The sequence below is a fragment of the Bombyx mori genome, chromosome 21 (assembly GCF_030269925.1).
Source record: "Bombyx mori chromosome 21, ASM3026992v2".
NCBI classification, from domain to species: domain Eukaryota; kingdom Metazoa; phylum Arthropoda; class Insecta; order Lepidoptera; family Bombycidae; genus Bombyx; species Bombyx mori.
In genome coordinates, this window is record NC_085127.1 from 12,067,201 (window position 1) to 12,084,607 (window position 17,407).

At 41.2% G+C, this 17,407-nt stretch overlaps 1 long non-coding RNA gene and 1 other non-coding gene across 2 annotated transcripts; one reads left to right on the forward strand and one right to left on the reverse strand.

Annotated features, from left to right (window-relative positions):
- The first annotated feature begins 2,987 nt into the window (after positions 1-2,987).
- On the forward strand, positions 2,988-3,098 carry Mir3352 (microRNA mir-3352). Its single transcript, NR_107628.1, has one exon. It is a non-coding gene; the product is annotated as a microRNA mir-3352 (primary transcript).
- A 5,450-nt stretch (positions 3,099-8,548) lies between these two features.
- LOC119630125 (uncharacterized) lies at positions 8,549-13,706 on the reverse strand. The gene is made up of 4 exons (XR_009975979.1): positions 10,988-13,706; positions 9,106-9,539; positions 8,918-9,031; positions 8,549-8,666 (listed from the first exon to the last, which is right to left on the reverse strand). It is a non-coding gene; the product is annotated as an uncharacterized LOC119630125 (long non-coding RNA).
- Between the last annotated feature and the right edge of the window lie 3,701 nt (positions 13,707-17,407).

Below are 17,407 nucleotides of genomic sequence, written 5' to 3' on the forward strand. Positions count from 1 at the left end.
GACTTTGTTTTATACTATGTAAGTGATGTCTTCTGTAATATCGTATAGGCCCATGATGTTGAAAAAAACTGTTAAGTAAATTATTTTGAAGATTTAAAACAGTGCGCTCAAAGTTATGCTGTAGATTGCGATTAATTGATATTTACAAAAATACATAATCTCTGGCGCGCGCATGATGCGCGATATTCAACTTTAAGGCTTAAACTTTTAACATTAATCCAGTAGTTCCTGAGCACATCTAATGCTCTTCGTGAAAAATGAGCAAAATAATTCTTCCTAGCACACATCTTTATCATAGTAGTAAGTTACTACATACATTGACAAAGAAAAATATATTTTTTTTATTGCTTATTTGGGTGGACGAGCTCACAGCCCACCTGGTGTTAAGTGGTTACTGGAGCCCATAGACATTTACAACGTAAATGCCCCATCCACCTTGAGATATAAGTTCTAAGATCTCAGTATAGTTACAACGGCTGCCCTACGCTTCAAACCGAAACGCATTACTGCTTCACGGCAGAAATATGCAGGGCGGTGGTACCTACCCGTGCGGACTCACAAGAGGTCCTACTACCAGTAATTACGCAAATTATAATTTTACGGGTTTGATTTCTATTACACGATGTTATTCCTTCACCGCGGAAGTCAATCGTGAACAATTGTTAAGTACGTATTTCATTAGAAAAATTGGTACCCGCCTGCGGGATTCGAACACCGGTGCATCGCTAGATACGAATGCACCGAACGTCTTATTCTTTAGGCCACGACGACTTCAATGCAGTTAAGTTGAAATAATACTAATCATTTTACGTTACACCTCAAGTATAAAATTTAAAACTAAATTTATTATCAGCAGAGTCTTCTCAAAACATTTTAACCCGGCTAGAAATCGCGGCGGTATTTACAGAAAGAACGTTTCGACCATCGTCTTAACTTTAATGTAATAAATTCTGGCTGAAAAACTACGAGAGAGATGTCCACGCTCCGTTTAACAAAATCTCGTGGACCGCGGCGTAACATTTAATAGCGCTACGGGTTCTTATTATAATTTTTGTTCCAGAATCTTCGTCGTCTTTTAATAACGGAATACGCTGAAAAGATAACGTCGTCACAATCCAGCGATATATTTTGTAAGTTTGCATATTATAAATATTGTTAAACCAATCTATCTGTATTTCGACTGCAATCGTTTGATTAATAATCAAATTTTCGTATTAAAAGTAGTTATGCTTTTTTCACTTTACTGGTGGTAGGACCTCTTGTGAGTCCGCGCGTGTGGGCATATCAGTCAAGTCTTTTTTTTTATTGCTTAGATGGGTGGACGAGCTCACAGCCCACATAGTTGTTACGTGGTTACTGGAGCCCATAGACATCTACAACGTAAATGCGCCACCCACCTTGATATATAAGTTCTCAAGTCTCAAGTATAGTTACAACGGCTGCCCCACCCTTCGAACTGAAACGCATTACTGTTTCACGGCAGAAACAGACAGGGTGGTGGTACCTACCTGTGCGGACTCACAAGAGGTCCTACCACCAGATTTCTATCTTTCAGCTCACAAATGTCCATTGCTGGACATAGGCCTCCCCAAGCCTCCCCAAGCCTCGCCAGCTCCAGCGGATTCTCGCGAACCTCAATAGGTCGATCCATCTGGCTTATCCACGCTACCTACTCCGGTACGCTATTCTTTTTGGTATTTTCATTAAATCAATTCATATTCCTATTCATGCTTTATTATAACAATGAATACAAGACCATTGAATGCATTTGGAAAACAGATTTCTCGTTACGCGCGCCATCAATTAAACGATTAATATTAATTGAATTAAAATATCTCCATGAATATTCATTGGTTCGGTTCGCGTCTCTTTGTTTTAATTTCAATTTTTCCGTGAGGCTCTCTGTAGCGGATGCTGCCAGACTAATTAAACCACACGTATTCTGTGAGTAAGTACAAAATTTGTACAGAAGGTTTATGGAAAAAGAAAATTTCGGTGTTCGGTCCACACGCTGGAGTATTTTTTTTATCATATATGTTTTATCGGAAGCTTGGCTGTGTCCATTTGTGACAAGCGACGGTGACCACTCACCATCCGGGCTGCTTGCCTGCCAAAATGATAAAAAAGACAAGGTCGAAAGTATCATTTGTATTGTATAACGGCTATCTCACTTTTCAAATCACAATCCACTACTGTTTCGCAGTAGAAATATGACAGATGGTGGTACCTATTCGCGCGAGCTAACAATACCTCTTATCAGTAGTAAATGTCGGTTTATAAATGTAGCCTATTTTCCGACGATTTCCTTAGTCGAACTTTGATATTTATTATAATCTATATATATAAATAAAATTAGAGTGTCTGTTTGTAGTATTGAAATAACCGCTTTTTACTACATGCATATGAATATATATATACGGTACACACACCAAAATAACATTTGTTACAATTTTTGTCTGTCTGTCTGTCTATTTGTTCCGGCTAATCTCTGGAACGGCTGAACCGATTTTGATGAGACATTCACTAATAGGTAGCTGATGACATAAGGAGTAACTTAGGCTACTTTTTTTAAACTAGCTTCGCCCCGCGGCGTCTCCCGCAGTTATTGTCGTACCCCGCGCAACATGGCGGGCTTCGCCTATCAATGGTAAAATTTAATGTTTCCGAAGCGAAGCGAGGGCAGGTCGCTAGTATGATATAAAATATATAGCAATATTTTATTATATTACTAACGTCGCGCTAATATATAATAATAATAACTATGTAATAATATCCGAGAACAAAGCACGCTTGGTCATCCGGCCCCAATTTAACATCTCCTGTGCTGTGGGTATCAGAGACTGACATACATATTTATATACGTTTAAATATATACATATATAAATAATAATTACCCAGACAAAGAGCAAACAAACCTTTTCATCACACAATGTTTACCCGATGTGGGAATCGAACCCACGCCCCTAGGCGCTACAGTCAAGGCCTCTTACTACGGCGCCACCGAGTCGATCAAGAATTATAAAGAAGATTAATTGTTTTCAAATATTTTTGGTTATATTGGTCTTCTGTTCTATTTGTGCTGTGTCTAACTGTAGAGCGGCAGAAAATTACGTTTTATAAGGAAACAGTACACTTTTAGCAATAAATGAAAAACCCCTCTTTGGTATGGAAATTTAATTATTGCATTAAAAGCTGTTTGTTTCCGTTATAGTAATTTGTTAATGGAAAGCTGTTGTTTCGAATAATATAAGAGTGTTTTCTCTCGGTTTTGTATACGTTTGCTTTAGACCAATTTAGGAGCTCTGTTGAGTTCTGGAAGCGTCCCCAGCTTTTTATTTTTAATCTAGACTAGTTGATTTTACGTGTTAATAGTCTAGCTGGTTAATATTCACAATAGAGAAAAGAAAGAAATACCGAATGCGGTCATTGAAGTCAAGTGACAAAAATTTTAATTAAAAATATACCTTGGGTGTGTTCGCGTAACACTTACTAATTGAATAGCTTCTTATTAAAATTGTGATATGAAAATTTAAGATTTTATATTATTTCGGACGGTGGCAGGGCGCAGTCTGCACGGGTAAGTATTTATTATCTCCCTGTCTATATATATATATATTTCGCGTGAATTAGACTAAAAAATTTTTTTTTGTTTTTTTTTATTGCTTGGACGAGCTCACGGCCCACCTGATGTTAAGTGGTTACTGGAGCCCATAGACATCCACAACGTAAATGCGCCACCCACCTTGAGATATAAGTTCTAAGGTCAAAGTATAGTTACAACGGCTGCCCTACCCTTCAAACCGAAACGCATTACTGCTTCACAGCAGATATAGGCAGGGCGGTAGTAGCGGTAGTCCGTGCGGACTCACAAAAGGTCCTACCACCAGTAAAATAGGCAGGGACATGTACATTTAAACATTGTCCTATCTAAATTCGCCTAGCACCACGGGGTAGACATCTATATAAATACATGTTTGCTTTGTTTAATTGATAAATGAAATATTTAAATTACTTTTACTTTTAAATATAGCGTTTTTTAAGTTTCGACTAATTCACAGTTTTCGTGGTCACGGACGACTAGCGTGTTTGTTAATTGAAAATTGTACTAACTATAATTTATTTTTCTGTAAAAATATTTTTAGACTTTTACGTTTCATTTAACACAGAACGAACTAATAGTGTCTGGCGGTTTGTTTGACTTGGGTTTTTTATCTACACGATAAGAGGATCTCCGGTTTTAGATAAGCGCTAACCACCTTCTCCATTATGGTTAGGATGGGTTTTTTTTATTTCAATTGTCTCACGCACCTTACGTGAAATTAGGTATACTTTGTTTTCTTTAGCGAGTTGGACTTTGTCAAATCTTAGAGAATGCTCGGCATCTTTTCCTACCTATGCTGATGATAGCCTTGATAGGCTATATCAGCGTTACCCTAGCGTGTAGGTGAGCTCTCGGGGCTTAAACCGGAGGTGTTCATAACATTGGGCCTAGCAAGAGCAGTGCTTCGCAGAATCTACCACCGGATCGGAAACGCGACCCACTGAGAAGATCCGGCGAGAAACACAGCGGGCTGTGTCTGTCGGTTAATGTACTCGCCGCGCCGAGCCCTTCGTCGCGCGCGACGGGTTCGGCGGTGTTCGGCATCGCTGTCGAGTGCATGTTAGCATTACAAGTTGCGGAAACCGAAGCAAAAATGCTTTGAAATCTGTATATATAAAAATGAATTGTTATTCGTTAGTCTCGCTAAAACTCGAGAACGGCTGGACCGATTTGGCTAATTTTGGTCTTGAATTATTTCTGGAAGTCCAGAGAAGGTTTAAGAGATAAATATGAAAACGCATGGAATTAAATAAAAATAACAATTTTGTTTTTCCTTTGATGTGTCCCCCGTCGGACGGATTCCTTTTGTTTGTTTTAAATTTATTTTATACACAAGTTTAGGTCTTTTATTTATCGATTGAGGCACTACGAAGTCTGCCGGATCAGCTGGTATACAATAAAAAAACGCCTAAAACTAGCCATCAAGGTTATTAGTGCCAAACTAAAAAACAAAACCAAACAAACACAATCTTATCAGAGTATCAAAAATTTATCAAATTTTCATAATTGAACACAGAATTGTCATTTGATTTATGATTAGAATCTATTGCACGAAATATACTGATATGTTTCTTGTGATATCCCACTGGATCTAATCCTCGAAGCGACGCGACGGCTCATGCAGTACTCCCAACCCTGTTTCGCAAGCTCCATAGCTGCTGTCTTCATAGTTCATAGACAAATAGTTTATATTTACCCAGTAGAGACTCCATGAGTTACATTATTATGATTTTTTTAAAGCCTTTTTTATATCGTTTTCATTTTATTCAATTCGAACTACTTCAATAAAGTGATTTTTCTGTGCTCTCAAATCTTACAGAATACAATAGAAGATCACTGTAACTAGGTAACGATCTACAAAGATATCGTGAACAAACTGATTTGTGGTTTTGTAAAATTAAGCCACTTCGACAGTTTGAAGAACACTATTAATTTATTTACCACGTACTAGCTATCACAAGCTCTAGCAAGAGCAGTGCGTCGCAGTATTTACCACCGGATCGGAATCGCGACCCATTGAGAACATCCGGCGATAAACTTAGTGGGCTGTGTCTATGGTTTAGTAATCGGCAGACCTGTGATAGCGATGTGTGGTGCAAAAGAATAGAAAATAACTTTTTTTTTATTGCTTAGATCAACGTTTAATACACGCGCCTATCTAGATCGAAAAAGCGATAAATAATCTTGTAATTCTCTTGATCGCTTTATTCTTTATTCTGTAATAGAAAATAATTGTAATAAAGACTGACATTTGTTTGGAAAAACATTCTAATTTCTGCTTACTTTATTTTAAACTAAACTACAAAATTTCAGAGCACGCACGGGATTTGGGTTTTCGAAAAATTCTCACTAAGTTTCCCTCATTTTACTAAAGATTGGTAAAAGAACAACTGTGACAGGCTAAAGAGTCGAATGACCAATATTTTCTTGAAAATATGAAACCGTTAGCTCACATTTTTGATTTAAAAGCAATTTATGATTTAGGTAAAAGCAATTTACCCTTTAACTTTAGACTCATCCATACATAAATCCATAGTGATTAATGGAATTTAAACTTTTATCACTTATCGAGTTACTAGTCTTAAAAGAGATGTGTGGTGTCGTGGGACACCGGATAAGTACGAAGTTCCTTATTATAAAAATATTAATTTTAAGTTCTATTCGAGGTATAAAGAAAATAATTATTAGGGTATACATTTTTAATTATGATTTTTTTATTCATAGAAATAAAAATAATCGCATGTGTCAACCATTCCGCAGTGCAATGGAGCAGCCTCACAGATTACGGTATCACCTACGCCAGGTAAGTATGATTTAGCAAGAGAAGTACGAGAACGTCTATCAACTGTGTATTATCTCGTAACCGCGATTCAGGAATTGTTGAATTTACGTGCAGCGACATCTGTTGATAACAAACTAAATAGAAAAAATCTTACGTTACGGATGCTTTTCCCCGGTTAGGGTACCCCTCCGCGAGCGCGGAAGCTTCAATCTCGGCGTGCCGTGCTCGAGGCGTGGTCTCGCCGCCCGGCGGACCCCGCCTACGAGCGACGGACCGGGACCGGGCGGATCGCCCTCTCCTCTCGGACTGGGTGAATCGCGACCGAGGACGTCTCACCTTCCGAGCGACGCAGGTGCTCACGGGACACGGCTGTTTCGGTCTCTACCTGCACCTCGTCGCCCGGAGGGAGCCGACGCCAAAGTGCCACCACTGCAGTGGCTGCAACGAGGACACAGCGGAGCACACGCTCGCGTACTGCACCGCTTTCGCGGTGCCGCGTCCTCGTTGCAAAAATAGGACCGGACTTGTAGCTTCCGACCGTCGTAGCTACGATGCTCGGCAGCGACGAGTCCTGGCAGGCGATGCTTGACTTCTGCGAGTCCACCATCTCGCAGAAGGAGGCGGCGGAACGGGAAAGGGAGAGCTCTTCTTCCCTCTCGGCGCCGTGCCGCCGCCGTCGAGCCGGGGGTCGGAGGAGGGCGTTTGTCCAGCTCCAGCCCCTATGAGGAGGCAGTCTCCTCCCGGTGATGGTCACGGGGCAACCTAAGGGGGTTGAGGCTGCGCCGCACGCTACCGTCACTCTAGCGCGCTGGCACCAGGAGGACGGGACGGCGCGTCGGCGGCTGCGGACTGCGATGCGGTCCGCATTTTCGTCGGTCGCTGTCGTCGCCGAACATACTGTTAAAGAGCAACCCGGTCGGCGGTGTATCGCGTTCCGACCCGGCAGGCTGGTTCTGGCCCAGCGGGGTATCCCGGAACACCAGCGGCACCGCCCGGGCGGCCTGGTAGGGCTGCCGTACCGCGGAGACGCCTCGACGACCCGTCGGTCGGGCGTCCTCGGGGTGGCGCCGCGTGTCTGGTTGTAGTGTTGACCGCGGGAACCCTCCTACTCTGTCCAGGTTCTGACCCCGGACGGAGATCGGACGTCGGGTGTAAGAGTGCAGGGGAGTCGTTTAGGGGGTGGGCACTAAAATCCTTGGGCCCGCGATCTGCTCTCAACACCTGCAGATCGTTAAATCTCACATACCCCGCGGGCCCCCTAGGCGCGGGGACCTCGTAGGAGGTTCGGCCCTCGGCCCGAAAAAAAAAATAATAAATAAATAAATAAGGAACTTTGCTCCAAAAATTAACTATAATATCCAATCAAATGTAGCACATCAGTATCTCATACGCGTTTACATAATATATGTTAAATCATAATTATCTCTAATATTTTGCTTACGCGTGGGCACACTAGTGGGTAGGAATAATCTATGTAGGCGGTCCCACCCGCTGGCGGATCCGCACTGAATGTCAACGAACTCAAAAATAAATAAGGGCTGTGTTTGTAACATAAACAAGACAGCGGCGAAGGCCTGCGACACAGACGTTACACTTCATCATGCGAGGTTAAAACGTAAACAAGGTATTTCATGCTAATAGCTCAAGCGTGGAACGAGCCGCGCAAATGTCTGTGTAAAAACGCGGCAGAAACACCACGCTTACGACATTTCGAAATTTAGGCGATAGATTAAAAAAACATGTGGTCTGAACTATAAAAAGCGTAGAGACGACAGTCGTCTATAGCTTTTCGCGACTTAGTGTTTTAAAGTGAAACTTTTATTACATCGTCTCAAACTTTTTCGTCTGTGTGTTGCATGTCGCGTGACGGTCGGCCGCGGAGTAGGGATAAAGTGAAAGGCGCTCGTCAGAGCAGCCAAGGCCAATATGGCGGCGCCTATGGTTCGTAGCGGCTGACCGTGTATAGTGTATAGACTATTACTCATTTGCGCCAGTGCTCCACGCTATTTTTTTGTTTGTTTTTGTCAGTGTTTAATGTAAATGTTGTTTGTCAGAGTTAAATGTCTATAATGTGAAAAAAAGTTTCACTTTTACCGTGGTTTCATAAAACTACACAATCCTTTTTTTTTTGGTTTCGAAAGCCGTAGAGACGTAAGTAAAACAACTTTTACATTTTGATCTTACGTTTTTTATATTTTTATTTCCAACGTTCTGAATATTTTACGGTTTCCATGCTCACCACAGACGACGCATGCCCGTCGTCAAAACAACGGGATAAGTAAACTGTAAAAATAATTTTAATTATTGCGACTTATCTATGTTCTTCAACAATAATATGAATATTAAATGAAGTGGATTATCTCGTTCTCAATTTTCGAAAAGGAACGCAGCTCCGGTCTACCAAGAAAAAAGAAAACTCGAATACCGTATTCAGTAATAATGAATTCAGCTTTTCACACGTCTCTTTTATAACGAATTAAAACCGCTTTACGTAAAACCTCGTCTTTAGTTTACGCACTTCAAATAGTTATTACCTCAAGATGTGGAGAGTATTAAGCGGTGGGCAGCGGCTTGGCTCTGCCCCTGGCATTGCTGACGACCACCACGGCACCATTTACCATCAGGTGGGTGTATGCTCGTCTGCCTGCCTGTGAAAAAAAATATTAGTCCCCACGGCGTGCAAGGAAACGGTCATGTGTCAAAGGATATTTCCAAATATTACCAGTATAGCTCTGTTGAGCTTAGTTATTACTATATAATTAGAAATCACGACTCAAAATATTAAAAAAATATAATTAGAACAATACAAAATACATCTTTCAACAATTATTGATTTTAAACACTAATGACAAAATGTGGGTAACTAAGTTGACACGCGAATTTACAACGTCCGTCTATCCCTGGTGCCGAGATCAGAAAGAGGCCGTGAACGAGGCAATATGTTAGTGGTGTCCTCAACTCCCCTCTTCAACTCCGACCAGTCTGAAGTCGCTGCTGTATTACGTCAGCAGGCCACGCCCACTTCCTAGGTCTTCTTTCCTTAGACGGCCTCTCCTGACGGCGGTGCGTCCTCGCCCGTTATTCGATCAGAGTCGGAGAATGGATCTTCAACAGCTTCAGCATGATCAATTGCCTCACTAACTGGATGCTCGTCACCTGTAAGACACGTTTCGATTCGTTTAGCAACCGAGAACTAGGATATCGAAAGTAAGAGGTGACACGTATACTTCTGGCATCTTCGGTCAGAGCTCTCGAGAATAACCAAGATGACCACAGTCACCTTTTTGTGAGCGTGGCAGAGCCCTCAGGATGCCCGTTGTGCATTGCCCTCAGGATACACAACAGAGGAGTACTGATCAGGTAGTCCTCTAGTACTGGTGCAGAGCGCTCACCTTGCACCATACTACCGTGGAGGCTTACCATTCAGGATGGCCTTCACATTCACAACATCGAACAGAGCCGGATTGTTCAATGTCCTCGTACAGTGCAGAGCCCTCAGGAGTACACGAGTACGCATCACAGTGTCTGTAGAGCAGAGCCCTCAGGATGCTCGCTATAAGAGTGCAGAGCCCTCAGGTTACACAAATACATTACAACACATCACACAGTGTCTGTAGAGCAGAGCCCTCAGGATGCTCGCTGTAAGAGTGCAGAGCCCTCAGGTTACACAAATACATTACAACACATCACACATACAACACATCACACAGTGTCTGTAGAGCAGAGCCCTCAGGATGCTCGCTGTAAGTGTGCAGAGCCCTCAGGTTACACAAATACATTACAACACATCACACAGTGTCTGTAGAGCAGAGCCCTCAGGATGCTCGCTGTAAGTGTGCAGAGCCCTCAGGGTACACAAATACATTACAACACATCACACAGTGTCTGTAGAGCAGAGCCCTCAGGATGCTCGCTGTAAGTGTGCAGAGCCCTCAGGTTACACAAATACATTACAACACATCACACAGTGTCTGTAGAGCAGAGCCCTCAGGATGCTCGCTGTAAGTGTGCAGAGCCCTCAGGGTACACAAATACATTACAACACATCACACAGTGTCTGTAGAGCAGAGCCCTCAGGATGCTCGCTGTAAGTGTGCAGAGCCCTCAGGGTACACAAATACATTACAACACATCACACAGTGTCTGTAGAGCAGAGCCCTCAGGATGCTCGCTGTAAGAGTGCAGAGCCCTCAGGTTACACAAATACATTACAACACATCACACAGTGTCTGTAGAGCAGAGCCCTCAGGATGCTCGCTGTAAGAGTGCAGAGCCCTCAGGTTACACAAATACATTACAACACATCACACAGTGTCTGTAGAGCAGAGCCCTCAGGATGCTCGCTGTAAGAGTGCAGAGCCCTCAGGTTACACAAATACATTACAACACATCACACAGTGTCTGTAGAGCAGAGCCCTCAGGATGCTCGCTGTAAGAGTGCAGAGCCCTCAGGATGCACAAATACATTACAACACTACGAACAAATACCATAAGAACATGGAGCTTGCAGTGTCTGTAGAGCAGAGCCCTCGGGATGCTCGCTGTATGAGTGTAGAGCCCTCAGGTTACATAAATACATTACAACACTACAAACCTATACTCACTTTCAGAGAATGCAGTGCACACATCTGGTGTCCACTCGCCGCGCCATAGAATTATATACTCTGCGGCCGCCTGCGTTGTATTGCCATAGGAGCCAGTGACTTGGCCCTCGCATTCCTGAGTCCAACTTGCCCGTAGCTTGGCTTGTCTTACGCACGAACACCAGATCTCCATTTTGAAAGGAGCGCACTGTATTGCGGCGCTTGTTAACATAAGCGTCCTGACGAGTACGGTTCTGATCCAGCGAGTTTGAAGCTTGTTGTCGGGCGAGTTCACGTAGGAATTCACGATTAGGACTCGATGCCACCAGAGCCACATCGCGCACCAGGGATCGTATGACAGGCGTTGCACTCTCACTGCCAACTAACAAATACAAAGGTGAATATTTGGTTGATTTCTGCACAGTAATGTTCAAAGTGAGCTGTATCTTTCATATTGTAATGTCAGAACAATGTTCTCGTCTAAAGATAGACTCGACCCGAATCATATTCATTACAGTTCAGCAGTAGTGCTCAGCTTGACCACTACTTTGGTGCATTTCAGGTGTAATGAGATGTATATTTACAACATAATTCTTTAATCTAATTAACAAAGGTGTTACTTTCATACATCCGACCCCTAATTTTGAAGGACTACAAAGAGACATTGCCATTTCAAAAGTTCTCTTTAACTCCGTCGCATCTTGTCTGTGAATGGGATACATGAGACAATACTTTGTAACACATCTATTAGAACTATATATTTGAACTCATTCGAATCTGTCACAACTTTTGTAGCAAATTTTATGTTTCATCATCAGCGGCCTGCGCTATCTGAGACCAATTTAAAGGTTTAGGTATCTCATAAACATTGACTGCATTTCGGCTAAAGTAGTCTGCATGGGATAGCGCGGTCCCCTTACGATATTCAAGCTCAAAGTCATAGTCTTGAAGAAACAACCGGCTCACTGGTTAATCGCTCAATGACCTTTCAAACTCTTTCTTTATCTTCACCCCAAATGAAATGTACACTTTTTGCGAGTTAGATTTGCAATACATGCCGCTTGAACTGATTAGCCGGAGATATGACGCCTAAAATGTCCCGAGAGACCTAAAACTGTCTTACCTCTTTTACATTGCTCGGTACTCGTGCATTGACTAGAGCTTCAACCTTGTGTTCGCTCGGCTTCACCTGACCATTACTGATTGTCCTACTGAAATACGCCACCTCAGTCGTGAGAAATTTACACTTTCAGGTTGATGGAAAAACCCGCCAGAGTTGCAAGGACCTCGCGGAGCGTTTACAAGCCCTCGGTAATTGTTTTTGACGACAATGACACGTCAAATTCAAATTCACAGACTCAGAAATCAATGAAATAGTCCACCCACTATCTATGAGGATATCTACGGAAACACCTTGAGTAACCGCGGTAGCAATGTCATCCTGTTTATAATTATTAGTTAGAGTTGCCGCGAAACTCGGCACGTTGTTTTGAAAAACAATCATCAACCTTGTGACCAACCTTCTTGCAAAAAGAACACGTCTCGGCTCTCTGTGAGAGTTTATCCGAATTTGTTGCTACTAAAGGTGATTATTAGCGTTAGTTCTATCTAGCTTTACACTCTTGGGACACGTCATCTGTTTATGACCAAAAGCTCCACATGAAAAACATTTAATTTTCGTGACGACATGTTCTCGTTTTCTCGTAGCAGTCTTATAAATTAAATCGGTTGAACAAACGGATGTGATTCTAGTGGGCTTTGTATAAATAGATAGAAAATTAACCAAATCATCAGGCAGTAACTTGGCGTTAGTGGCAGCGGCTCGAATTTGAGTGTCTGTTATGCCACGTATCACTATTGCCGCAATTAACTCGTCACTCAATCCGTTCACAATACGTAACCGCAGAAGCGAATGCCTTGCATATTCGGCATATGTAGGGTAGTTATCAGAGTCCGATTTCATAATGTCGAACAAAATATTGGCGATGTCTAACCGCTTGGGACACAAAGTCTTAAACTCGCGCTTGAAATTTGACCAACTACGGTCATTACTTACCCACTCATTCAACCATAACTTAGCGTCACCTTTGAAACAATTGCCTACCCTCGCTAAGCACTCAAGATCGTCCCATCTATTAGTTTGTTTTAGATGGTCTACTTCATGACACCATAAATTAAAATCGTGCAAAGAGGGATCGAAACTCGACACAAAAATATGATTCGATCTTACCGGAATTGCACCAATCGCATTAGCAATTTTCTCAGTCACCTCATTCAATACCCCCGGTACCCGAACCGTTGATCGTTCCACTCGAGCACGGCACGGATAAATTCAAACTTGCATCGGACGACTCGACGTTTGTTGAAACAACAATTGGTGCAGGCGGCTCACCCGACGCGACAGCTGCCGCCGCGATGGCGCCGTCATGCGCCCACCGCGCACTTGGCGTTGTCGTACTACCTTCTGTATCATTGCGAAATCTGTAACTTTCTAAAGTGTCTAAACGATCCAAAATCTTTTGAAGTCGCTTCTCCATACCAGGGATAGGTGTACGATCACGCTCGCGCTTCCTACGCTTACTTCGATCAGACATATTTACAAAAATAAAATTTCACAATTCTTTTGTCAAACACAAAAATCGACAAAACTAAAGTAGAACGGTCAGGAAAGCCAAGACAGATAATGGAATAGGAATCCCACTTCTGAAATTAGAAATCACGACTCAAAATATTAAAAAAATATAATTAGAACAATACAAAATACATCTTTCAACAATTATTGATTTTAAACACTAATGACAAAATGTGGGTAACTAAGTTGACACGCGAATTTACAACGTCCGTCTATCCCTGGTGCCGAGATCAGAAAGAGGCCGTGAACGAGGCAATATGTTAGTGGTGTCCTCAACTCCCCTCTTCAACTCCGACCAGTCTGAAGTCGCTGCTGTATTACGTCAGCAGGCCACGCCCACTTCCTAGGTCTTCTTTCCTTAGAATATTGTATTACTATAGGTATCTTGTCAAATCTTAATAAAGTATTCTCCGAAGCACTGAAATTAACTGTAACTGTATTAACTATTAACTGTAAATTTAACTATTAACTGTAAAAATATTAACTGTAAATTAACTGTAAAGTGACTGTATTCAACTCAATCGAATAAAGTATGTACATATATAAAAACACATCGTATTACGAAAAAATAAATGCATACAATACTTTATGTATTTAAAATAGATTAGATAGTTTCAAATTTCAAACGTTTATATCATAGAATTTAACTCAAGATTTAGAAGAACAATAACATATTTGGAACGACAGAGATTGTGTATACTTCAGCGTAAGCGTGTTAATAAATTATTAAGTAAAATACTTTTGATCGTGTCCAAAGAACACATACACTATAGAGTGATTGAAATCTTTAAAAGATATTCTTCTTCTTCTTGCAGTGCCTCTCCAATCCTGAAGGTTGGCCTTTAGCTTCCTGTATTCATCTCTATCAGCAGCCAGCCGGAACAGCTGTTCGACGGAGGCAATACCGGTCCACTCCACAATATTATATTATAACAAAACAATGTGTGAATGCAGATTTAGGACCGTTTCTAAATTGTACGATATATTAAGCTGACGTTTGCATAAAATATAACTAATAATTGATGAGGAATTCCTATTTAGAGTGGTACAATCAAATTTACTGCTCGAATAATGTGGCAGCATCGAGCACTGCCGTTGTTTTGGTCGCGAATATTAGTCATGGACTATGGAATCTATGAGATACGACCAAATTTATTAAAATATCACATCTGACGACCGGGTAGAACCAATTAAATTTTAACCTCTTGTAAATTTTTTGTGGTTGTTTTTTTAAAATGAATATATTTGATATTATCCCACAATATGTGAGGTCGGCGCAGCATGCCTTGGGCTATATCTCCAGTATCATAACCATTGCGACGTGCCATAGGGTGTGCCTTTTTTCTTTTTTATTTTAGCATTTCTTTTAATTCGTCCGTTTTTGGTTCTATCATTATAACTTATACGTATGTATAAGCATTTAATCACATTTAAATTTTATTCCAAAAAAGAAAAAAAATCACGCTTTCTATGTATGACTACTACTTTTGATAATAATAATATTTATTCTGAAATTTACTTAAAGAGTCAACCTTAATCAGTGGAACTCCCTTAACTTATTGATTCAGAAGACTCGGCTTCTAAAACGAGTATTCCCCTACTTTGACCCCTTTCTATTAGAGCTCATACATAAATAAGTGTCAAGAATTGTTACTACAAAACATGCAATGGAAATATTGGAAGTGGTTTGCGGAAATCATTAGGTGGAAATTTCGTAACATTGCGAAATGGGAAACGGGAAGGGGTCCTGTTGCACTCACAAATGCGGTACTGGGTCCCCATTTAGCCAGAGTGGAGGAGGTCGATGAGATTTGCAATAAAAAATGGCAATAAAAAATAAAAAGATTTAATCGGTAGTCGTTCTGTGGAGTGGACCCTGCATGGCACACGTTACGTATCACCTGGCGCGCCTATCTTTAGGCATACTAGGACCAATTGGAGGAGTGAGAGAAGGACCCCAATCTTCTTCTTTCTCCTCTTCATGACCCGGACCATACACCCTGTGGCCGGATATCCGTAACACGTGATTCCCCAGCGTTAAAAAAAAGTTGGATTCACAATACGTCTTTGGTAGCAACCAAACACTTACTTTCCATACTTCAATGTTTCACGTACACGATGTGGTATAAGTTACTTGGAATAGATCGCTACAAGCGACCTTGCCGTTGCAGAATGCTTTTTAGTTTTATACGTTCTAGTATTCTTTAATTCTTTTCTGTTATATTATGCGCCATTAAAATCCGGATTTGCGGTAATAGAGACAGGTCAAAGAAAAACCAATTTTGTCTCTCTCTCTAACTAACAGAATTTTCAAGACTATTCATATGTATTTGTAGAAATTCAAGCGATTCTACCAGCGAGCTAAATCACTATGAAAAACTGTTGCCATGTAAAATCCGAAAAGCGATTTTCGCAATGCCATTTCTAAAAATTATGTACTCTACCGCGACAGTGGAGGCAGCTGCGAGTTTCACATGGCGGACCGTCAATTCACACAGCGTTGATTTATACGGTCGCATGCAATACGTTACTTGTGTCCCATTGGTACAGCGGGATTCTGAGCCCACGAATTTTGCAGCGTTATGATCGTACGTAGCTTATATTATAATGGAGTCCTTTATTTATAATGGTATTATACAGGTATTGTTTGTGATCAATCGTTTTGTGTCCGGTTCTTGAGAGGAAATTCGTAAAAATACTTTTTTTCGGATTGTTTTCTATATGCAGACGGTTTGTAAACGTAATACGAATCCTTCTCCCCACCTTTACAACCAGCCCTACAGGGTCGCAACATGACCTCCCTACAGAACTAATTTAAATTAAATAAATAAATAGGGCTGTAGTATCATTAAAGGTATAACTAAGAAGTAGTAGCAGTAATTTGAGAAAACAGGAATCAGGCGCATGGCGAATAGACCGCGCATAGACTCAAATACAGCCTTGTTTGTATTCACAGGTTCACGGAGCCATAGACATATAGACATAAATATCTCGAGACATTGTTCGAGTTATAATTTGCGTAATTACTGGCGGTAGGACCTCTTATGAGTCCACGCGGGTAGGTGCCACCACCCTGCCTACTTCTGCCGTGAAGCAGTAATGCGTTTCGGTTTGAAGGGTGGGGGAGCCGTTGTAACTATACTTAAGACCTTAGAAATTATATCTCAAGGTGGGTGGCGCATTTACGTCGTAGATGTCTATGTCTACACCAGGTGGGCTGTGAGCTCGTCCAACCATCTAAGCAATAAAAAAAAAACAGTATATTAGTGTAATAATCAGAGAACACTGTTGCTCACTCTCTGGTGTTCCGACCTTTAATAACAATGAAACCAAGAGTTGTCTTGATGTTTTTCCAGGTTACCAAATAGTTACTCAACAGACAACCGTGAAAATATAGCCACAAACCTTATGGCTATCTTTATACAACGATGTTGTTAACATTTTGTAAGTGAAGTCATAAAATATAATTGAGTTTTTGTCTTACGCAGTGACGTCACAATCTCTTATTAAATGCTGCAATGCCTCTAACCGCATATTGGCTATGTACAAATCAGATTTCGCTTGAAACAGCACAAAATTGGTTTTTATTGATTTGTTGCGGTCTTATTACGGTTTCATTGGGAAATTAATGTGTAAATTTGCTCTTAGTACGAAAAAGGCACGAAGATTGCAGGCATTATGAGAGTAGGTAATATGATAATATACTATCGTAATAAATAGTATTATAAAGATACTCTTTGTAGCCATATTTGAGGAATAAGTGGTTCAATTTTTGAAATAAACCATCATCACAGTCGATTAAAAATGAC